A 24,435-nucleotide genomic window follows, 5' to 3' on the forward strand; every position below is an offset into this window, starting at 1 on the left:
ACTTTCCTAGCTTCAGGAAGTGAAGTTCGGCACCCTTCCAATGTGTTAGACTCTTCCTCCTCATCAGCCTACCCTTTTATTCCTGGAAGATATGTTTCTTTCAGAGAGTTTAGAAGTAACATCGCTGACTCTAATGTTTTCTTCTATTTGATTGTGAACTTTGTTAAGACAGGCTTAGGTGTGAACCTTTTTGTATCACATTTAATGGGAGAGTGAGACCAATGTATCCAATAGGAAATGCACTCTATAAATATTTATAAAAATGAAATACCAAGGTATTTGTTCATTTAGTCAGTTTAAAAAATATTTATTCAATGAATAATATGAATTGAGCACTGTTCTTAATTCTTATTATGCATTGGTGAGCAAAAGAAACAAACAACCTGTGTCCCCATGGGTTTATATTCTAGTGGAATTCACGGCAATAAATTATAAATAAAATTAGAGCAGGCTTTACTGTTAGAGATATTAAGCCCCATAAATGGTTGATTTCTTAGAGGGAATTAATCTATTTAAAAAGATTTCGTGCATCACTAGATGCATGAAATATGCAAATAAGAGCCAAAGGTAGCTATTAACTAATTTAACTTTTGATTTTTTTGTATTTTTGACTCCTCATTAGCTACACTTTTTGCACATACATAATTTTGCATAAACATGACCTCTAGTAAATCTTCCTGATTGCTGAAAGGTGACTCCTTCCTTCGTCCTCTTCCTTGTATAGGTTTCTATAGTGTATTGTCTGCAGGTATTATGAACACAGAGATGTTGTCCTAAGACATTCTGAGCTTTTTAAGAGCAAAAGCCATCTTGTGTGTTTGTTGAATGAATGTGGATCCTTAAATTTAAGTGTAAGCAACTTTTTTATGTGTAGATTCACTAGATCAATTGAGATAAAATGAAATTAATCCTCATTAAGTGTTGTAAGAAGAGCTTTAAAAGGATGCAAGGTGCAACTAGTTCTAAAACTTAAGAGAGTTAAATTATTGGATTTGAAATACAAAGTTAGAAAAGACATTGTATAGAAAGCAGTGGTCATTCTTATTGAGGGTACAACAAAAGAAATTCAGCAGAATTGAATCCATGGTTCTTACTTTTGAAAACTCATATTGTTATGTTTAGAACTGCTTAAATAGATTCTAAAATAAAGGAAGAGAAAATAACACTGAGCTACGGTGACCTAATGAAAGCTTGTAACAATAGCAACAAAAAAACCATGGTCATAAAATGTGGACATTTATATTTCTGCTAGGAAGGTTATAAACCAGTGACCCTGAGTTAGGAGTGTGTTGCCCCTTTACTTGTGCGTGTGTGTGTGTGTATGTGTTATAGGATGTTTAGGGAAGGATGGCGTAGGAAGGGAGAAGAGAAGAAGGCAAGGTGATGACAGATAAAATGACACACATATGCTTACTTCTGTGGTTTGACTTTCTTCTTAGAACGGGCTGTAAAATTGGCTATAAAGTAAACTAGGTTTCTTTTCTGAGAGTAAATTGGTGCTTAGTCCCAGGCAGGAAACCAAGAACTCACATATGTTTGTAGGGTAGAGAAGAGGGACTGAGGCAAGCAGCATGCCATCACCTTGTGCAAGCCAAACCCTGGCTCTGGTCTCACTGGTGTGATTTTCCTGATGTTGTGGAAGAAGCCAAGAAAGGGCCCAAAGCCCTAGAATGTTGAATGCCTTTCAAGAACAAAAAAAGAAGGCAGGAGTTCAGAGCAGTTTTTGATTATAGGTGATATTCAAACTATTTGTATTTGTCTAAATATTATCTAACCTTAGAGTTTACTAAAGTTAAAAAGTAATGATTTCTTTACTTGACAGTATGTAGTTATTTTCATAGATATGCTAGAAAGTGTATATTCAGTGTGGTTGCCTCCAGAGCCTCTCATGTTATGATTGGCATCTGGGACATTTTCCTACAAATAGAAGGCATTCACAATTGGTTGATTAAACATGTTTGCACAAAAAGGAATTCATATGCTGTGAGGAAAATTTTCCATGGATCAATCACTGTTAATTTTGGGAAACACTTGCCAAATTCTTTGGATATATTTTAAAATCAGATTAATCCTCATTAATCACAGATACTTCAAGACTCCTTCATGTAGAGAGGAAAACAAAGTATGTTTCATGGTTTTACCTTCCTTTAAAAACCTTTTTTTCTTATTATTCTACACAGAGATGTTTACTAGACAGAAGGAGAACATGGTGAAAATACCACTTGTCTTACAATCAGGAGACCTGGGTTCCTATCTTAGGCTCATTAGGTGTGTAACACTGGACAGATTGTCTAACTTCTGTGCAAGTCAGTTTCATTGTCTATAAAATGAGACCTTCTGAACTAGAATAGCTGACATCCAAAACAGTAATTCTATTCAAGTAACTATAAATGAATCTTTTGAAAATATTAAATATTTGATGATACTAAATATCATTGGCAAAGATTTTGCAAGGATTTCTCTGAAAGCTAAGACTGTGGCCAAATGGAAGAAACTGATCCAATTTCTCCAAACTCACACTCCTCCAGCAAGTCAGTGAATGGATAGACTCTTGTAGGGACTCTGTGCCATTTCAGAATTACCTTGAATCACCAAATGATAGATTTGACTCCAACAGTTCTTGGCAAACCTTTAAAGAAATGGCACGAATAGGTTTTACTACTCACCAACAGTAAACCTTTGTATTTCTGTGTAAGAACCTCCAGGGAGCAGCCATGTGGGAGCACAGAAGAAGCCTGAAGTCAGTCAGGGAAATTGGGTGATGCTATTTCATTAGCATTATTCCTGTGTTGCTTCTTGTCTTCATTCATGAATACAGCATTATTTGAAGGGAAATGTGCACTAGCATCTCTGTGACTTTAGAGACCAGCCAGGGTGTCAGAAAGGACACCGATATAAGATTTGTTAATATGAAAGCCCTGTTTATGTATCTGATTTAAACAGTACTCTGACAGTGGAACCAAAATAATGACAGCTAAAAATAGCTGCACCCAAGTGTTATCAGCTTATTTCAAAGGCCCTTTTGCTGGTTGAGTTGAATGTTCTTTAATTTTTAACTTTAGACTTAGCTGTTTTCTATAATGCCAGCCTTCTGGGGTCTTTGAACAGAGTAACATTATTCGAGGGGGAAAAAAGCATTTGCAGAAATCTGCCAACTTCATATCACAATCTTCTCAAAGTTTTCTTCTGCTCTTGAATCCCATAGGTCATTTTCAAGTTGTTAGCAGCAATACAACAAATTGAAATTAAACCAAAATATAATTCTCTTATATACTCACTTTCTGGGATGGCCTTCACATTTCAGTTTTAGTTATTATACTAAAGGGTTCAGCAGTTCAACAAACATTTATAAATGCTCTACCTGGGGATAAAAGGATGCTTAAGCCATGCTCCCACCCTGGGGGACTATTGAGTATGTGGGGAGTTATTTACAAAAGAGATTATTTCAAAATGATGCAGTAAGGAAGATTCATCGCTTGACCAAACTTGAGTCTGGCTCCTGAGCCTTCTCTTAGGCCCATCTGTCATTTCCCTGTAAAGTCTAGTTGTAGCAAGAACCCTGATAAGTCAGTTTATCTAGAACCTTCCCTCTACACCCTTGATATCTGATCGGGCCCTTCATCCTTCACCATCTTACATGTGATGTATGATCACCCTGGCTTGGTGTCGGTAAGAATCCTGTTAGGTTGATTTGGCTCTTGATGGTTCTTCTTAGTGATTTTCCATTCACTGACCCCTGCCCTGTTCCTTAGCTCTTGCTCTTTGCTATGTATTTGGAATTAAGCCTAGTTCTATACTGAGGTCTCTTATTCCCTATTGCAATAGTTCAGAATAAAATCTGGTTTTACTGCATTAGACACTGTCCAGCTCTGGTTTTTCTTCAACAGTTATAGTGCAAGACACAGATCAGATATAATCAGGTTCATCATTGCACCCCCTGACCACTCACCCAGGCCTCTAAGTACTTTTGAACCTTTTGTTTTCACTGTTCGTTGATTGGGGATCCACTGGTGAATCTGACTCCAAAACCCTTGCTTTGTTCAAATATCCAATGAAGCTAATAGGGACGTATTTTGATTCTAAGACTGAGTATACTCTAGAAGCTGGGTTAGAGTCCTAGAGAAACAGAGACTGGATTAGAGTCCTAGGCTTCTCAGTTTGTGAGAGGCTAGTCTCTGTAAGCTGTGTTAGCATTATTGTTCTATTCGGATGCTTTTGCAAAAGTGTTTCCTGTAAGGAGAAATTCATGCAAATGACTCTGATAAGTACAGGTTTCTGATAACTTTAAAATCATACCACTGAACTGATGGGGCCCCTGGTTGGCTCAGTCAGTACAACTTGCAACTCTTGATCTTGGGGTTGTAAATTCAAGCCCCACAATGGGTACAGAGATTGCTTAAAAGATAAAATCTTTAAAATCATACCATTGAACTTAATAAGAATTTTCAGAACTCTGATAGGAAAGCTGGACTCCATAAAACTGCTATCCCAAGATCAAGCAAACCTAGAATTAAGTATATGGAATTAAATAAACTGACAAAGATGATTACATTTTAATGACTTTTTGTTTGCAAGATTGCTGGTTCTTTAATCTTTTGTTTTCCAGACTTAAGGAAAACTTTTTCCTGTTAAACTTTTTGTAACTTACAACAGTTTGCTAAATTATATCTTTGTAGACAGGATTGAAACATTTCTTTTACTCCTTCTCTGATCCCTCTGGAATTTAGAAACTTCTACTGGGTATTCTTATTTACATGGGAATATAGTTATTTGCATAAGTTCCGTAAGAATCTGTTCTTATAACAGGACACAATTGGAAAATTTGGTTATAATACCAATAAAATAATCATACTTGTGAAAAATGTGTATATAATTGAATATGACCAGCAGATTTAAGGAGGTATGGTTGACTTTATGGAGTCAATAAAGCTCCCCTTTGAAAAACTGCCTGGTATCTTGCTCGTAGCATTTCCAGCTTTATAGGTTAGTAAGGGAGGTCACTTCCTGGCAGGCCTAGGGACCTCAGGATATTTGTGGGACCTCAAGAAGAAAGGAATTCATTCAAATGTGTAAGCATTACAGGCAAAACCTGGTAGTGACTCCTTTGCATGGATTCGTAGCCTTGAGAGGCTTTTAAAGTCCAGTCTAAAAGTTGGAGCAGAGCAAACTCAAAAGACCTATGTGATCAATCACTATTCTTGCTGCATTTATGTAAATTATCAGGCCACGTTTAGCAAGAATAGATTTATTTTGCAAACAAATTAATCTTACTTTGATTCTCTTTCATATAAATGGGAGGTACTGTAGACAGAAAAATTATGTTTCAGTGGAAAATTTAGCATACATTTATGGGTATTAAATTCTAGTCGCGTTCATTGTCTTAGGTTTTTTTTTTTTTTTTCCTACCTATAAACTAGACTGGATCCTTAATTCTAGTTTCCTCTCATGTTGGATTACATCTCTCCAAATTAATGCCAAATTTTTTCTCCTTTTTGACTTGGAATCATTGAGAACTAAAACTATCTTTTCCCAAAGCTTTGCAAGCTGAAATTGGATGATTTGATGGAAACTTTCAAGGGAGCCACCATAACAGATCATGTATGGGTAACTTTGTGCCCACTGCTGTATGGAGCACTCCAAAAGTTCATCGATACACCCCGTGCCATCACAAGAGACATTAAAACTGCAAACCAAGTAATCTGTTGGATTGTCAGTATTGTCCTCACTCCACCATCTAATGTGACTTCAAGTCCAACATCTAGAAATTTTGACTGGTTAACCTCTGGACTTTGAAATTGGATTTTTAACTGTTAAGCTTTGTTTTTCTTTTACTTTCATATAAATACCCTTCGTTAAATCCCTGACTTCTACCACCATCCAACAAATTCCTTTTGCTACCAAGTCCCAATAGATGATCAGCTGCTCTTAATGAACAGAAGGCAACTAAATGAGAAATGAACATATATTCTTCTCTTCTTAAAAGGAAGGAATGTCTCTTCTTTCCTTTGAACATGAGTGAGGACTGACAAAGATTCTTTCCTTGACCCAACTTTAGCCAGGGTCTTGAATCTCTTCCTAAACCCATTTGTGCATTTCCTTGACTGCTAGGTTAGTTGCACCAGAATCTCCCCACCCTTGATTTGAATACCCTCAATATCTGATGATCAGGTTCTTTATCCTCCACCACCCTCCAGATATTATCTGATCACATTGGCTGGTCTTTGGCAAGAATCCCTTTCATCCATCCCTTTCATTCCCTTGCCCTTGTAGTTCTTATTAGTAGTTTTCCATCCACTGACCCCATTCTACTCATTGGCTCTAAATTCCCATTTGCCCAGGCTATATTTGAAATTGAGTTTAGTTCTGTATTAAGATCTCTTTTCCTTTATTTCATGGTCCTGAATAAAATCTGTTTTTTACTGCTTTAAGTACTGTCCAGCTCTGGTTTTTCCTTGATATAAGTGAGGAAATAAAAGGTAGGGTTGGGAATGCAAAACTCAGAAATCAAAGACACTGATCTCCTTGGGTCACTGCCCACCCCCCTGCTTCCACCTTCCCAAGTGCTAGCAGTTCTAGGACTGTCCCTTTCCATCAATATCTTGGCACACTAGTGGTCAAGACCCTGCCCCTGTGCTCTGCTTGCCGCTCTCCACCCCAAGGGCTTCTGAAACTGTTTCTTCAGATGTTGATCTCTTGTCCAGGGAGCAGTTGCTATATTAGATGGACCTGGGCATCAAGGTCAGTGACTCATGTAGGTTTGTGAGTTGTGAGAGAGTTGCTGTGTGTAAAGGCACAGATTGCTGCTGGGCACGGAGGGTCTTCAGTAGTAGTAAGAGCAGTATCTTTTCGGCTGCTCTTACTACTGTGTGGCTATGCTGGTCTAGTGGCTAATATTTAGAATTGTTGAGTGTGACTATATAAAAGTTGGGGTTAAATTTCAGGAACAGGTTTATTATATTCTAAATATCTTAGGACTTCCCTTCCTAGGGTGGGAAGGAGGTGAAAATCCTACCTCAGACAAGGCTTTATTTAAGAGAGAAAATGGGTGCCTGGGTGGCTCAGTTGGTTTAAGTGTCCAACTTTGGCTCAGGTCGCGATCTCAAGGTTCATGAGTTCGAGCCCCATATCAGGCTCTGTGCTGATGGCTCAGAGCCTAGAGGCTGCTTCAGATTCTGTGTCTCCCTCTCTCTCTGCCCCTGCCCCACTCACAGTCTACCTGTCTGTCTCTCTCTTTCAAAAATAAAAGCACTAAAAAAAGTTTTTAAAGAGAAAACAAAGCATTAGGTTACATGCCCACATATTTAGATCATTCGGCATTGGAGCATTCACCATTGTTATGGAAAATCCTTTTGACCATTCAGTTTTTCACTTTTGGAAAGAAACAACAGTTGCCCATTTATCTAGCTGAAAAGATTGATTCTCGTTAGATACAGGCTAATTGTAAGTTAATAAAATTGTTTTTACAAATAAAACAGTAATTGTATTAGATCCTCTTTAATAAATAAAATGATAGAAGCATTTTTCCTTTATTTTGTACATGTTTAGAACACTATTTATTATAATGTGGTTTGGCTTAGAAAATATTCCACTATACAAGGTAGAATTGGTGAAGGAAGAATAAATGGGTTAAAAATACTGCCTAGAAAAATCACAAGCTGAAAACAGGAGATGAGCTGATTTAATAAGATTAGGGACACCAGGTGCGGAGACATTACAAAGATAAGCTGGGACAACCTTGAGGTTCAACCAAGAGGAGAGATAAGAATGACCTCTGGATAAATGAAAAGATCGAGTTGGAGAAAATGAAACTAGTATCTGCAGAAACGTTCCCTAAAGCTATCACTGCAGAAATTGGGATCTAAATGATTGGATTCTATCATCTAAAAACAAAAACAAAAACAAAAAAAACCAAAAAGCCAAACTGCCCACACTGTATGCTTTACTATGGCAAAATTAGTAAATCTTGCTCAACTGTCCATCATTGGTGTGTATGAGTATGGGACTATTCTGTGTTTGATGCACAGATATTAAAAATTACAGTTAACCCTTCTCTCCCTGCTCATCTGTTGGCAAGTAAATATTTATTATTTTTAACTTAAATGGATGTGTCAAATTTATTTACGATGAATGCTGTTCAAGGAGAAATGTAGTTATATTAGAGGAGAGCTTCACTTTTAGGTTTGCATATCCACTCGTGGTTCAAATTGAGCCTCTACCAATGTTCTAGACAGATCACTGGATCTCAGAGAAGCTCTGTTTTCTACCTATAACTTAGATCATGTGTATGTATATGTGCATGTGCATGTGTGTATGTGTTAGAATTCTTCCCTATTTTTTTCTAATAAAATATATATTTTAAAATAAACTTAGATTTATAGAAAAGTTGTGATGATAATATGGATAAATTCCAATTCCTCCAGAACAGGTGTCCCCTATCATTAACATCTTACATGAGTATGGTACGCTTGCCATTCACAATTAATGGTATGAGATTAATGCACTATGTTACCGAAAGTCCACATATTATTCAGATTTACTTGGTTTATATGTCATCTAATTTTTCTTCCAGGATTCCATTCAGGATACCACATTACATTTAGTTGTCATATCACTTAGCTCCTCTCTACTACAATAACAATTTCTCAGATTTTCCTTGTTTTTTTATGACCTTGACACATTTGAGAATGTCCATTAATTGGAATTTGTCTCATATTTCTCTCGTGATTAGGCTGAGGTTATGAGTATTAAGAGGAAGACCAAGGGGGCATCTGGCTGGCTCAGTTGGTTAAGCATCTGACTCTTGATTTCGGCTCAGGTCATGATCTCACAGTTCCTGGGATTGAGGCCAGAGTTGGGCTTTATGCTGCTTATGTGAAACAAGCTTGGGATTCTCTCTCTCCCTCTCATTTGTCCCTTCCCTGCTCCTTTTTCTCTCCCAAAATAAATAAAATAAACCTGAAAAAGAAAAAGAAGAAAGCCACCGTGAAAAAGTACCATGTTCATTACATTATATTAAGACTACTTGTCAATATGACTTATCTCTGTTGATGCCAGTCTTGATCATTTGGCTGAGGTAGTGTTTTCAGGATTTTGTACTGTAAAGTTATTCTTTTCCCTCTTCCATATTGTGCTCTCTTCTATTATGCAGAGCTACACTTAAGAAGTGGGAGATTATGTTCTACCTCCAGGAAAATCTTATTTATAAAGGATGTTGCGACAACTAATTGTATACAAATGCATATAAAACTAAATGTATATAAAAGGATTGAAAAAACATACAGCATCATTTAAATGAATATAATTAATGACAATTCCAGTACTGAGAGTGTCAAATGGCTGCTGGGTGTGCTGTTTAACCAGGATTTCTGCAAATAACTGACAAATATATTATAAAATTGAGGGAGTAGGTGGAAAGAAAGAAAAAGAATTTTAATTAAGGAAGCAACTGTCTTCCTAAAGTACTTCCTTATCAGAATTTCATTTCCACTCTTTACAAGTGTTCTGAAGTAGTTCACAGACATGTGCTCATTTATTTTTCAAATATATTACTCAGTTAGCAAATGTTTTTTTTTTTCAAATCTATTTGTCTTGAACCAGATAAGTCAAGTTACCTAATTTGCATTATCATTTTATGTACCAAATTTTTACAGACTCTCTCTTTATAATCAGTCGATTTATAACCAACTTTTATTTTTTTTAAGTAGGCTTCATGCCTAGCACAGAGGCTTGAACCACCAATGTGAGGCTTGAACTCCTGGCCCTGAGATCAAGACCTGAGTTGAGGTTAAGAATCAGACACTTCACCGACTGAACCCCCCACCTATCTCTAACCAGTCAATGTTTTAGTGTGAGCTAGAATGATACAAAAATATGGAGAGAATGTAACCCAATTATGATATTTTTAGATGTGCCCATTGGATATGAAAAAAAAGAACAAGAATTAAAAGCCATTTTTTAAAATGATTATTTATTTTGAGATACAGAGTATGGGCTGGGGAGAGAGGCAGAGAGAGACGGAGAAAGAATCCTCAGCAGGCTCTGCACTCATCATCGAGCCCAATGCAGGGCTTGATCTCACAATGCTAAGATCATGATCTGAACTGAAATCAAGAGTTGGACGCTGAGCCATCCAGGCACCACTGAAAGCCATTCTTATATAGCAAAAATGTGTCAGCAACCATCTAGATTATATATATCCTGAAATTTCACTCCTAAGTAAATATCCATAGAAAATTGCCTTTGGTGCACAAGTGTACTCAATGTTCATTCAATAGAAACTATAAAAGCTATAAGAAAACAGTGGCAGTTGTAATTCATTATTTAAGGCAATAGGGAGAATTGTCAGAAAAGGACTGGTAGAATACTTTAGGGAAAAATGCAATGAGTGGAAGAAAACAATAAAAGTTAAAATTGTAGGGGCACATGGGTGGCTTAGTTGGTTAGTTGTTCGTCTCTTGATTTAGGTTCAGATCATGATCTTGAAGTTCATGAGTCTGAGCCCCACGTCCGGCTCTGCACTACAGTGCAGAGTGTGCTTGGGATTTTCTCTCTTTCCCTCTCTCTGTCTCTCCCCTGTTCATGCGTGCTTTCTCTCTCTTAATATAAACCTGACCAAAAATTAAAAACAAAGTTGAAATTGTAGGGCTGCCTGGGTGGCTTAGTTGGTTGTTTCTGACTTTGACTTAGGTCATGATCTCACCGTTTGTGAATTTGAGCCCCACATCAGACTCTCTGCTGTCAACACAGAGTCTGTACTGAATCTTCTGTCCGCCCAGCCCCCTCCCCCCGCACTTCCTTTGCTTGCACTCTCTCTCAGAAATCAATAAACATTTTTTAAAAGCTTAAAATTGTAAGTTGTCAATACCTAGGAATGGATAATTGGCTACTAAATATATTTATAGATATTTACATGAGATGTAGGAAGGAAGGTCTGTATTTTTTTTTTCTTTTTCTTCTTCTTTTTTTTTTTTTTTTTTGTTTGAGAGAGAGAGAGAATGCTTGCACAAGTCAGGGGTTGGGGCAGAGGGAGAGAGTGAATCCTAGGCAGGCTTCATGCCCAATGTGGAGCCTGACACAGGGCTCAATCCTATCACCTTGAGATCATGAGCTGAGCCCAAATCAACTGTCAGACGCTTAACCAACTGAGTTGCTCAGACGCCCCAGGAAGGCCTGTATTTTTATTCATTCCTCATTTTACGTAGAAATGCATGTATTAAATCAATAAAATTCAGTGGTGCATACCAATTTTCAAATGTTTTCATTCAGAGTCTTTCAGCAACTAACTCAGAGCCTGGAAATTACACATTTGCCATGGGGCCATGATTAGTTTGGAAATTCAAGGTCAGTTTTAAGAATTCCTTAAAATCCAAAATAAGAGTATTATGTAATCCTGGTCCAGCCCTTGCTATTGAAAGGAAGCAAGGGTAGTGTGAAGACAGATTTGGTTTTGAATCCAGATCATTCGTTTATTAGCTGTGTGATTTTCAAAAACCCACTTAGCCTTACTGTGCCTGTTTGGTATGTGTAGAGGCCTAAACAAGATGTTTGTGAAGTGACCAGCACATGGTAGGTGCTCATTGAAGAGAGTCTATTATTGGAATTTATGTTTGATACTGACTTCTGGTTTATATGACTGCTACTTCACATTATCTTCTTCTGAGAAATAATTGAAAAATGCTTTGTTCTTATTTTGAGAAAATAGGTATTAAAAATTGCTAGATTTCTCAGGCTAGAAGTACATCCACCACTCAGGGAAATTAATGTTATAATTGCATAATCAATTATATTGCCTTGACTGGACCAAAGTGTTATGGCTGAATATACTGAGGAGAATTTTAAGTTTGTTTAATTTTTATTATGCCCTTAAACTTGTGTGGGGAGTGTAATTAAAAATTCTGGAAGATAATGTAAACTATGATTTAAATTCCTGCAACTCTGTTAAATTTTATTACATTTTATTCTTTTCTCTAAGAAGAGGAAAAATACTTTTTTCCTGAAATTTCCTTATTAAAAAGCTATTCAATTTTATTTTTACCTCGATCTTGATATTAGATTTTGGAACTTTATTTCTTCATTCTTTATGTCTGACAGATAGAATATTGGTTTGTTTTTAATGAAGCTGGGAGAATAGTTCAAAGGGGAAATAAGTAAAATGCATTTGCTATTTGAGAGCTGAAGGTGTAGGCAATAATGAAAATCTTCCCATTATCTATAGTGATTGAGAAATCAGTTGGAGTGCTGTAATTGTCCATTAAGATAATGAGCACCATGAGCTAGAAACAGCATGTGTGGAAGAGGGGCTAGTATGATGCGCCATAGGAAAACTGCAACTATCAGAGCATCATAAAAACTAAAGCAGTCTAAAATTACATCAAAGAATTACAGATACTGGGGCTACTTTGATAAATTTCAGGGACCTCTTAATGATGCTCTTAAACATGTTTAATACGAATTTTAGGAGGTAAAATATTTTCATCATTTATCAATTATCTTTTTGCATATTTTATATTAAGTTGGTTATTGTTGATAATTTGGTCATTGCTCTACAAAACAATCTGATTTAATAGTTGAGCTCCCTTTGGGCTTTCCCAAGGAAAAATAAAATTACACACGTTTGATTAAGTGGTTGCAAAATGAAATTAATAGTAGCAGTGTCATCTTTAAATTTTTATGGCTTTTTATGTAAGGAAATGAAAAGTTTGGAACTTTTTAATCTTCTTAATATTAGTACTTAATAGAAGAATTATTTAGAGTGTCTTCCTTATGCTGGCATTATATCAGGTGCTTGGAATTGAAAACTAAGAAAGACATGATACCTATGCTCAGTCTACACACACACACACACACACACACACACACACACGTGCAATATGTTCTATATAGTTAAGCTTTATACAGAGCTTTGCAAAATTTCTGGTTAGGGAACCATTAAGCATTGATGATTTCTGAAGTTGTATCATGAAAATGCAGTAGAAATTTGAGAGGCAGGGTGGAGCATTTTGATCACTGAAAAAATATGTTTAGCCAGATATTAAGACATGAAATAATTTAGGAATGAGATTGTTGTTCTCTGTGGCTAGAGCCTATTTTGAATAATGGGGATAATCGAAGCAGTTGATAGAGAAGTAGGTAAGATGGTTACAAAGATGAATGCTTGCTTTTGTAACTAGACTATTAATGTGTGAAAAGAGCATCAAAACAAAAGAAGTAAAATATTTTAGGAACATTATATTTAATTCATTTAATCACTTTAGTATTTGTTGAAAAACAGAATCTTAAAATCTCCTTCCTCGCTGAGCTGTCTTGCTTTGGAATATTAGAAACATACTTTGTTGGACAGAGACACAATTCCATCTTTATGCTAACCTTTCTGCTCCGTTTTGTGGTTTTTCTCTACCCTAGCAGCTTGACTCTGGTGCAGGGCTATACAATGACAAGGGTTCTTGCTTCCCTTCCTCTTAAAGTCACTGCCTAGAGGAGATGTTGGCTGAGGAAAGGGGAATGATACTCCAGAGAAATACTTGTCTGGCCAGGGGGAAGGACGTTCTCAGGTGTTTGTCAGTAGAATGTGGCTTTCATTCCTGAATCAGTCCAAGTTAAAGGTCCCTCTTGACATAAGAATGTTAAAATGGGGAGAATACCCCAGGAATCAGAAAGGGTAGGTGTTCTTTTAAAGATTAGGAGATGCATTTCTTTTTTTTAGGCTGGGAATGTGATGTAATTATAATATCTGAAAAGTCTTCATTTTTTTTCCTTTTTTTTTTTTTTTGCATCTTTACTACACTTCACTGATATATCAGGCTTATGCTGGACCTAAAGGCAAATGACAAAGAACTGTTTAAGTCCTAGGCAGTTGCTCAGCACTCCACAAAAGTGCCTCTTTCTGATCAGGGCCCACTATGTTCATTCTTGACTTCCAAGTTTGGTTCTTTACTTACGTCGATCTCAGTCCGAATCAGGTTGACCCTCTTTCTGTGGACCTTCCCCTACCCCAGGTCAAATGAAATTATGAACCTTGACTTATATACCTTTTATCTGCTTTTGCCAATTAGTATCTACTGTTGTCTCTAGGATTACTAAATTGCTCTTTCGAAGCTTTGCTGAAAATTTCTAAACTTTGGTCTATACCAGCCAGCTTATTTAAATAGTTGTGCTGCTAATAGACTTTTTTCTTTTTTTAATAGATTAATTATGTGTTTTCCTCCAAATCATAACAAGTGGGATTTCAGATTTAATTTGATGAAACTACTCTTAAGTCCTGGATATTGGCCAATAAGGGAAACACACTTAAGGTTTATTTTTAACTATGTCCAATACAACTCCAGGAACAAAATTATTTCCATCAACCTCTGCCTGAGGGTCACTTCCCTTTCTCCTGTTCTCAATTCAAAAATCTCCATGCTACCACATTAAACCAGGCAAGTCATTCTGTGTATATTGTGATGAGCAGACGTGTGAGAAATTATTGTCCTTGGAAATCCAGAATGGACATACTGGAAGCCTTGGAAGTCATGGGGGTTAATCCAGGAAGATTAAGGGAATAGAGGTTCTCCAATAACGAGGCAGAGGGGCACCTGTGAGAACCTATGCCTTTAATGGAGACTTCAGCTTTTTTCTTCCTGCCTCTGTCTTCTACATCTCTGAAATTTTTCTTTACATTTTATACTTGTTCCTTTCTAATGTTTTGTGGGAACACTCCTTAATCTATATTGCCAGTTCACTAATCCATTCTTCATGCTGAACCATTATACTCTTCAATCAATACGTTGAGTTTATTATTTCTACAGTTCTATTTTGTGCACCCAATATCTCCAGTTGTGGTTTTCTTTTTTGTTTTATCTTCTTATGCCTGCTGAAATTTTCAAATTTTTCTCTTATACTTTGATGATACTCTATATACTTATTTAACTATTTGTCCTGCTTGGATTCATTAATTCTACATCATATGTACATGGTCTTTCTTCCACAAAAGTTGTGCTGTAGGTGGAATGGATATCCAGAGGTTATTCAGCTAATGAAGCCCCAGTCTTAGTTTGTGGTCTCCCAGTCTTTGGAAGTTGTATGTGTGGATGGGGTGAGGGTGGAACTTCAGAGTACTGAGTGTTATCATCTGGAGAGATTTTTAAAATATCCATGTCTTAGTGAGTCTCTCCGTCTCCTATAATTCTAATTCTGATTCATTTGGTCTGATATGCAGCCCACACTTTTTCAAAGCTGCCTTGGTAAAGTCAATGGGCGGCCACATTTGAGAACCCCATAGTCCTAAGCATTGTGGTGAGAAATGGTAGTGGGAGGAAATGCTTGGGGACAGCTGGGTCCACATATTCTGTCATGTGCTCCCATGACTTTATTTCTGCAGGTGGGAATTGCAATGAAGTGATTAATGATCTGTCCAGAGCCATGTGGAGAGAACAGACAACCGGTATAACCAGAGCCTGTCCTCCACTGTTACATTTGGAGTTGCTCCAAGGATTTCCCACCTTTTATTATCCATCTCCTTCTCCTTTTATGGACCCTCTCCTGGTTTGGTGGGAAGATCTTCTTGTTGGGAAGCACAATGTTGAGTTCTCTAGTATGTTAGCTTTGCCCTATGAATAGTGGCAGAAGATGCACAGGAACGGCCACTGCTACAAAGGCAGACTCTCTGTATCATGTGTTTCCCTATGGCTGGCACTTCTTTATACCCCCCAGGTACCTTGTCATCTGTTTCTGAAGACTAATATAATGATAACAATTTACAGTGAACTGTTAGAAAATTCTAAAAATGACAAGATTTACAAGAGCTTCATAGTAGGAAATATTCCTGTGTCATACTTACACTTGAAGTATTCCAGTATAATTTTGTGGAGACTCTTTTTAAAAATCATTTAAAATTTCTCTGTCTTATTAAACACTGTCTTCTGAGTAAATTTAAAACATTTAGTGAAGACTTAATATAAATCATAGTGAGTATTATTGACTTTGCCCCATTATGCCTTGTAGTTCTTGGAGCTGTTGGATAGTTTTATCCTCCTTTAGTTGGTTATTATTGTTTCCTATGGCCTTCAGAAGAACTGCTCTCTCTGATTCTCTTTTTTATTCTGTAATAGATTAAATAAAGGGATAACCATTCTCTTAAGGTCATATAAAAAAGAGTAAATACATAAAGACTGAGACAATTTGAGGAATGAAACTCAGTGCCCAATTTTGTGAAATTTATTTTTGTACTTTTGGGAAACAATGTTTGCCATATTTCTTGTTTTAGAACTATGTTCAGATAGTTGAATTGGCTGGATTTAAACAACCACTGGAAGAGATAGATGCTTACTCTAATTAAATTGTACCGCATGTGTCCTGATAGGTTATTTTCCTTAAACATAGGTTATTTTCCTTAAACAGCAGTAGACTTAAACCCCCCAATCCTCACTACATTGTATATAAGTATATTTTTCCCCCCATTTAATTCTGAAGCACATTACCAATTCTTTAACATACTATTCTGGTTCCATCAAACATTTCCATAAGAATTCTACTGTCTATAGAATGGGCTGGGTGGTATTTATCATTCAGTAGATTTTTTTTATAGGAACTCTCTTTATGTACAGATAATATTACACTCAACTGAAATTTTCACTATCTTAATAGTTGTTGTGAGATAACTACCTAGTCTTTAAGGTGACCAGATTAGTCACTCTGCTCATTATTTTACCTATCACACAGAGGCATTCATCCACTCTGTTCCTTAGGTGTGCTGTGCAAGGTGTATATAGGTATATGTTACTGAATTGGGTATGACCAGATTATTTGATGGATTCCATTTGCTAGGTATAACAAATGGTGTATAAAAACATTTGGTCTACAACTCAATAAGTCACCTGAGTGATAAACATTAAATTAGAATATAAAATACATTTTTATACAAATGACATAAAAATCAAAGTCTAGATATTTTTGTAATTTCCTCACTTTTTTTAACCAATATGCTATTAAACTGAAATAAAGCAGGAACACTTCACATAGATACTTGATTAAAATAGGTCATTGGAACACTCTGAAATGTTTTTTGTAATGCATGGTTTGCACAGAAAAACTTATTTGTGTTATGGAATGTGGTGCTTTGCAGTCATACCTTCCAATAGGATAATTTAATGCCCATGAGGCAAATAAATGTATCATTAAATATAAATATATTCTTACTGAAAATGGACAGCTTACCCTCTGATTACTCAAAATTTTGGCAAGGCAAATATAAGCACTATTTTAGTCAGAATGGTAATAGTTTGCTTTATACAAGTACTTATCAAAAGATCTTTTAAAATGACATCTGACTTTGAAATCCTTTGCATTATATGTACTGTTAGAGGCAGAGCACTAGTAGAAAGAGAAAATCAGGAGTAGAAGCATAAAGTAATCCATGCCGTGAAATCTTTACATTTTTTTTCCTGAACCATGCAGATATCATCACAGTGATTTGAAAATGCTATATTAATGTTGTCAAGAAGGTTTAAATACTGAAGATAGGTCTTCTTTTACATTTATTTTATTTTATTTAAAATTTTTAAAAAATGTTTATTTTTGAGAGAGAGAGAGAGAGACAGAGACAGAGAGAGAAGAGGGAGAGGGTCAGAGAGAGAGGGAGTCAGAGGATCCAAATCAGACTCCAGGCTCTGAGCTCTCAGCATAGAGCCTGACACAGGGCCCGAGCTCACCAACTGTGAGATTATGACCTGAGCCGAAGTTGAACACTCAACCGACTGAGCCCTCCAGGCACCCTAATAGGCCATCTTTTATTTATTTATTTATTTATGTTTTTATGTTTTATTTATTTCTAGGAGAGAGAGAGAGAGAGAGACAGCATGAGCAGGGGAGGGTCAGAGAGAGGGGGAGTCACAGACTGAAACAGGCTCCAGGCTCTGAGCTGGCAGTCAGCACAGAGCCCGATGCGGGGCTCGAACCCACGAACCGCGAGATCATGACCTAAGCGAAAGTCAGACGCTTAACCGACTAGGCCACCCAGGCGCCCCAATAGGCCATCTTTTAAATAAAATTTAACTAAAGCTATTTTATTACTTTATTTTACTTTAATTTTTTTTAACATTTATTCATTTTTGAGAGAGACCGAGACAGAATATTAGTCGGGAGGGGAAGAGAGAGAGGGAGACACAGAATCTGAAGCAGGCTGCAGGCTCTGTCCCAGCTGTGAGCACAGAGCCTGAAGCGAGGTTTTAAGTCATGGACTGTGAGATCATGACGTGAGCTGAAGTTGGAGGTTTAACTGACTGAGCCACCCAGGCACCCCTAACTAATGCTATTTTAAATATTACTCAAAATATATTATCAAATCACTGATTGCTCTTATGTTTGATAATTAACACACTACAAAATATGTAATTTTAGGTAACTATATAGCCAGTGTGGACTTTTTCTACTGAGAAAAAGTGAATTCTTTCTCGTATTAGCTCTACAATGTTTCATCAGAGCTTCAATATGATCAGTCTGTTTTGACCAAAATTGAGTTTCTCCCTGTAAAAAGTGCTGCCCACATTACAGAAAAGCTGTAAAAGATGCCATCGTCAGAGTACACTAAACAAATCAGAACTCTCCATTTGCTTATCTGAAAAAAGAATGATTGTTCCCAGTCTTGTTGCATCTTTGACCTTATCATTTTGGTGGACTCGGCTGAGAATCTTTTAGCTTACTCCATCTCATGCCGATGTGATCTTCTGTATTCCTCTTGTAATCTTTCCAGAGAAATACAATATTCCAGCTGTCTTTCTTCCTTTGAGGCAGTTCCACTGGTAAAGGATTTCTCTTTGCCTTATGCAGGGTCTGCCTGGGAGAGGCCGATTCAGCTGTCAAAATAGTATAACTGTTGATTTCTGTGCCTGTCAGAGAGTGCATCCGTACTACTGCCAAACTCAGTGTCTGACATTTTAGGAATTCCTAAGGCCATCTACTTATACTACCCTTAGACTTTTAACAGTGAGACATAGCTTGTAGTTATTGGTTCCCAAGCAGGGAGGACCTTGTATGGTAAGAACTGTGATATAGGGATATATATATATATATATATATTTGAATTTCTATTTGAATACTTGTACTATATTGAGAACCACACCTGTTAGGCATAATTGGCAAAACAGAAAATTGCAAGGTTGAAAGGAAAAAGGTCATGTAAAACATATGGCAAAGATAGAGTAAAGATTTTGTATTTAAAAGCTCAAGGAAGAAAAAGTGAAATTAAATCAGTCTGGGTCTTAAACTCCACATTCCAGAGTGTATTGGTGTGGAAGGAAGGAGCAGAGAGATATTTCATTTGAGCCGAGGACATATGTTTGGCCTGAGGTTTATTGACAGCCTTAGGAGCATAAATCCCTGGATATTGGAGACACATCTGAGTAATATCTACTGAGGCTAGGAGGGATAATAATTGAGTAATAGCGCAAATATGTTCAAAACCTTTCTGGCACATAATTTTGTTCATGTCTATGAAAGTAATGAAAATGAAGAGAAATGTTAAAACAGTTAACAGCCAAAAGTCTGAGTAGCACTGCTTGTGTTCAAACTCTGGGTTTTGCTTTTATCAGCTGGGTGACTCTTGACAGGTTATTTAACCTCTCTGTATCTTGGCTTTCTCATTAGAATGTATAGCAAACAGATATGGTTGGATTAATTAAGTTAATGAATATAAAGTTACAACAGTGCTTGGTACATAAAACAAATGCTCAATATATGTTACCTAAAAACAAACAAACAAACAAACAAACAAACACACAATCATTGGAGTAACTATGATATTTATTGTAAAGAAAAGGAATGATATACCACAAGGGAAATTGGACCTGTTTTTACCACTTAGCCTTAAAGTACTCTTCTCTTCTACAAGTATTTTTCAGAACCTAATTCCCAGAGTCTGATGTAGCTTTTGTATTCAGATCCATAAACATTTTTCAGTCACATTTAAAATCCTGGACTAATACAATATAGTTCTGTAAATTCACAAAATAATTGCACTATCTTAAGCTTTTTTATGTTTACAATTTATGGGTTTTTTTTTTTTTTTGAGATAGTAAGGCAGATATACTCTACAGAGCAGAAAAGTGAGTCTGCCTAGAAGTTTGCCTTTATGAACTTGTAATTTGATAGAATACAATGCTGGCTTCAAGCCAAAGAACATTTACAATTAGAATGGTAATCAGCTGTTGCCTTGAGCAAAAGGAACATCAACAACTTAATTCTAAAGGTTCTTTATAAGGAGTTTTTACTGTGTAAATTAAAAAGAAACATTTTTACCTTTAAAAAATTCTGGTAACTAATTTACCTCTGTAAAATACTAAATTGCAGCTTTTTTTTCCTTTTGTGCTTCCATCTGTTTAATACTTTGGCTCAAATGAATGGATGTAAGAGTAAACTCTAGCAACCTGAGCTTTTGATTATCTTCAACAGGCAACCCGAGGACTATTACCTAGAAAGCAGTTCATTATTCTTCTCTTTTGAGCAGTTGCCCAAATAAAACAATGGTGTCATACATAATATTAACATGCAGCACAAAAGATCTCTGCTTACTAAACAATTCTGAGCTTGGGGAAGTCTTGGGCCTTCTTCCAAGTATTAGTGTAAAAAAACTTACATCAGCAGAAAGCAAGTATTTAATGCAACTCCATGATAAATCTGAAGACTCTTGCCCTATATACAGCTCTTTTAGGGTCTACTATCTTACTCTATCTTCCTCCACATCCTGCTGCTGCATTTCCCTAGTGAAATCATGCTGACTAGAAATAAAATTAGGAAGGCCTATGTGACAGGAATTAAATATCTTTAGTATCAAGAATGGCCAGGCGGGCTGCTGTCACCCATGATTACAAAAGGAGCCTTGCGTACTGTGAAATGAGAAACAGGTGTTGGGCTTTGCCTAGCACATCAACACTCTGATGAGTCTTTCTGTGCCTCTGACTTTCCTATGGCTCCTGCAGGTGGAAGTATGAGCAAAATACACCTTCTGCCTTCTTAAATCATGGCAAACAATGATTTCTAATGGCACTGTATCCAAAAACTAAGCCTCGACAAACATGTATTACTCTAGGAATATTTTTATCTTTTTGATCTAAAACTTCTTGACAAATGTAACTCTCATTTGGGGGAACCATTCTTTAAGCCTGAAGTGGAGGCTAGAAGGAGGATGATAGCTTATTGAAAGGACTGAGACCTTAACATTCTTGAGAAAAATGCAGGATCCAGAAAAGCATGTTTGCAAGTGTAGTTAACTTTGGCTTCTGAGATCAGAGGACATTCTGGTATGACAAAGATGTATATAGATTTACTGTCACTTTCCAACCAAATGACTTACCTAGTCAACTGGAGGCCATTGGAAGAAAAAAAATAAGAACACTTGGGTAATATATGTAAATAATACTCTTCTCTAACATTTTTTTCCCTGATGCAGGGATGTGAGGATTAACTAGCTGTCCTCTGGCTAACCTGAAGAAAGCTAAAGATCAAGATTTTTAGTCAAAGTATTTAAACTATAACTATCCAAGGCCTTTATTATTGTGACTTGTGTTGCCTATGATAGGGTTCTTCTGTATTTACAGTTTCAGAGTACTGTTTTTACTTTAGAATGGATGGAAACCACCAGTTTCAGTATACATGTGGCTTTCAGATTGGGAGTCCACCCTATTTGCGTGGAAGTTATATGGACAACTTGGTAACAGTGCATTTCTGTGGTACCATCTCCTCTACAATTTATGAAAGCTTGGTTTTGAGTCTTCTCTTCAGATCCAGTTTTTTGTATTTCTGTGCCCACACAACTTTATTGCAAAGTATCATTTGGCTTAAAATATATCCTCTTCCACTCTAATCTGTGTCTGGAAATATCCAGAAAGCATGTTGTTAATAAGGCAGGGTAAATGCCTAACCATTTGACGATTGACTTAGAAATTTTTGTGTAGAATTTTAACTACAGATTTTAAGATACAAATATTAGGAAACAAAAGTAAAATAGACACAAAGTGATAAATCTATTATTCATCTTTAAATATGACTATGTACAATTGTGTGCTCTATTTCTGTCACCATTAAATGGCAAAAAAATATGTGTTTTATTATCTTCTTTTCAAGATCTTGAACTGAGCTGGTTCCATAGCTTTATTTTTTATTTTCTTTCCAATTCTAAAATATTACATATTTTACCCTATAGCTTAAATAGATACTGTGTTTTTCTTAATACTTCATTTATTTTTTTCAGCTTTACTGAGATATACTTGACAAATTATAATATAATTAAAATGTACAATGTGGTAATTTGATATACATTGCAAAAATATTCCCACAATTAAAATAATTAACAAAATGATCACATCACATATTTACTTTTTGTGTGTGTGAGAACACTTAAATTCTACTCTCCTAGTAAATTTCAGTTATACAATACAGTATTATCAACTAATAGTCACCATGTCATACATTAGAACCAAAGCCCTTATTCATCATAAAACTGAAAGATTGTACCCCTTTGCCAGCCTTTTCCAATTTCTCTCACACACCCCCGCCCCTAGCCACCACTATTCTACACTGTTTCTATGGGTGTGACTTATTTTTTAAAATTCTACATACAAGTGATAGCATGCATATTTATCTTTCTCTGTTTAGCTTATTTCACTTAGCATAATGCCCTTCAGGTTCACTCATGTTGTCACAAATGTTAGCATTTCCTTCTTTGCAAAGCTGGATAATACTCTCTTATATATACATGTTCACACCGCATCTTCTTTATTCATTCTTCTGTCTGTAGACACTCAAGTTGTTTCCATACCTTGGCTGTTGTGAATAAGACTATAATAAACATGGCAGTACAGCTATCTTTTTAAGGTAAACATTTTATTTCCTTTGGATATATACCCAGAAGTAGGATTGCTGGATTGTATGGTAGTTCCATTTTTAATTTTGTGAAGAACCTCCATACTGTTTCCCATTCATAGTAGGTATACCAGCTTACATTCCCTCTAACAGTCATGTACAAGGTTTTCCCTTTCTGTATAACCTCACTGTCATTTGTTATCTCCAGTCAATTGATAAATAGACACCCAAACAAGTGTAAGGTGATATCTCGTTATAATTTTGATTTGCATTCCCCTAATTATTAGTGATGTTGAAAAGCACCTTTTCATGTCCATGTTGGCCATTTCTGTGTTTTCCTTGGAAAAGTCTATTCAGGCCCTTTAACATTTTTATTTTTATTTTATTTTATTTCCATTTATTCATTTCTGAGAGACAGAGCAGGAAAGAGACAGAGTGTGAGTTGGGGGGAGGCATAAGGAGAGGGAGACAGAGAATCCAAAGCAGGCTCCAGGCTCTGAGCTGTCAGCACAAAGCCCGACGTGGAGCTCAAACTCATGAACTCTAAGATCATGACCTGAGCTGAAGTCAGAAGCTCAACTGACTAAGCCATCCAGGTGCCCCAGGTTAATTTTAGGGTTGAGTACTTTTATCTTTTTGATGGAATTGTAATTTCTTAATTTCTCTTTTTGGATAGTTTGTTGTTAATACATAGTTTCATAAATTGATTTTGTATCCTGCAAACTTACTGACCTTACGGTATTTTGCTGGAATCTTTAGGGTTTTCTATATATAATATTATGTGACCTGCAAACATAGACAATTTTACTTCTTCCTTTCTAATTTAACTATCTTTTATGTCTTTTTCTTGCCCAATTGCTCTGACTAGAAGTGCCAATACTATGTTGCATAAAAGTTGTGAAAGTAGAATCTGTGTCTCTTTCTTGATCTTAGAAGAAAAGCTTTTAGCTTTTCACTGATGACTATGATGTTAGCAGTGAGCTTGCCATATATGGACTTTATTATGTTGAGATACATTTTTCGGTACCCAACCAATTTGTCTAGTTTTTATCATGAAAGTATGTTTTAATTTGCCACACGATTTTTCTGCCTCTATTGAGATGATCATTATTTTCCTTCATTTTGTTAATGTGGTATATCATATTGATTTACATATGTTGAACCATATGCAGTTTTGATTACTGATTTTATCTTCTTACTAGTAATTGGTCTGGTGAGATTTTCTGTTTCTTCATTATTCAGTCTTGACAGGTTGTATGTTTCTAGAAATTTATCCATTTCCTCTAGATTATCTAATTTGTTGGCATATAACTGTTCTTAGTAGTTTCTAACAATCCTTAGTACTTTTATGTTACTATTTGTGATGTCTCCTCTTTCTCATTTGGCTTCAATATTTAAGTCTTCTATCTTTTTAATTTAGTTTACCTAAAGTTTTGTCAATTTTATCTTTCAAAAAATATTTTAGTTTTACTGATTTTTCTATTGTCCTTTTAGTCTCTATTTCTATATTCTATATAGAATATTTTGTGTTTTTCTATATTCTACTCTGATCCTTGTTATTTCCTATCTTCTACTAACTTTGGGATTAATTTATTCTTCTTT

At 36.1% G+C, this 24,435-nt stretch overlaps 1 protein-coding gene across 1 annotated transcript in view; it reads left to right on the top strand.

The window, feature by feature from the left end:
- MMP16 (matrix metallopeptidase 16) overlaps positions 1–24,435 on the top strand; it is a 284,104-nt gene that overhangs the window by 65,667 nt on the left and 194,002 nt on the right. The window lies entirely within an intron of this gene.

This window comes from Hyaena hyaena, unplaced genomic scaffold (assembly GCF_003009895.1).
Source record: "Hyaena hyaena isolate Hyena2069 unplaced genomic scaffold, ASM300989v1 scaffold_627, whole genome shotgun sequence".
NCBI classification, from domain to species: domain Eukaryota; kingdom Metazoa; phylum Chordata; class Mammalia; order Carnivora; family Hyaenidae; genus Hyaena; species Hyaena hyaena.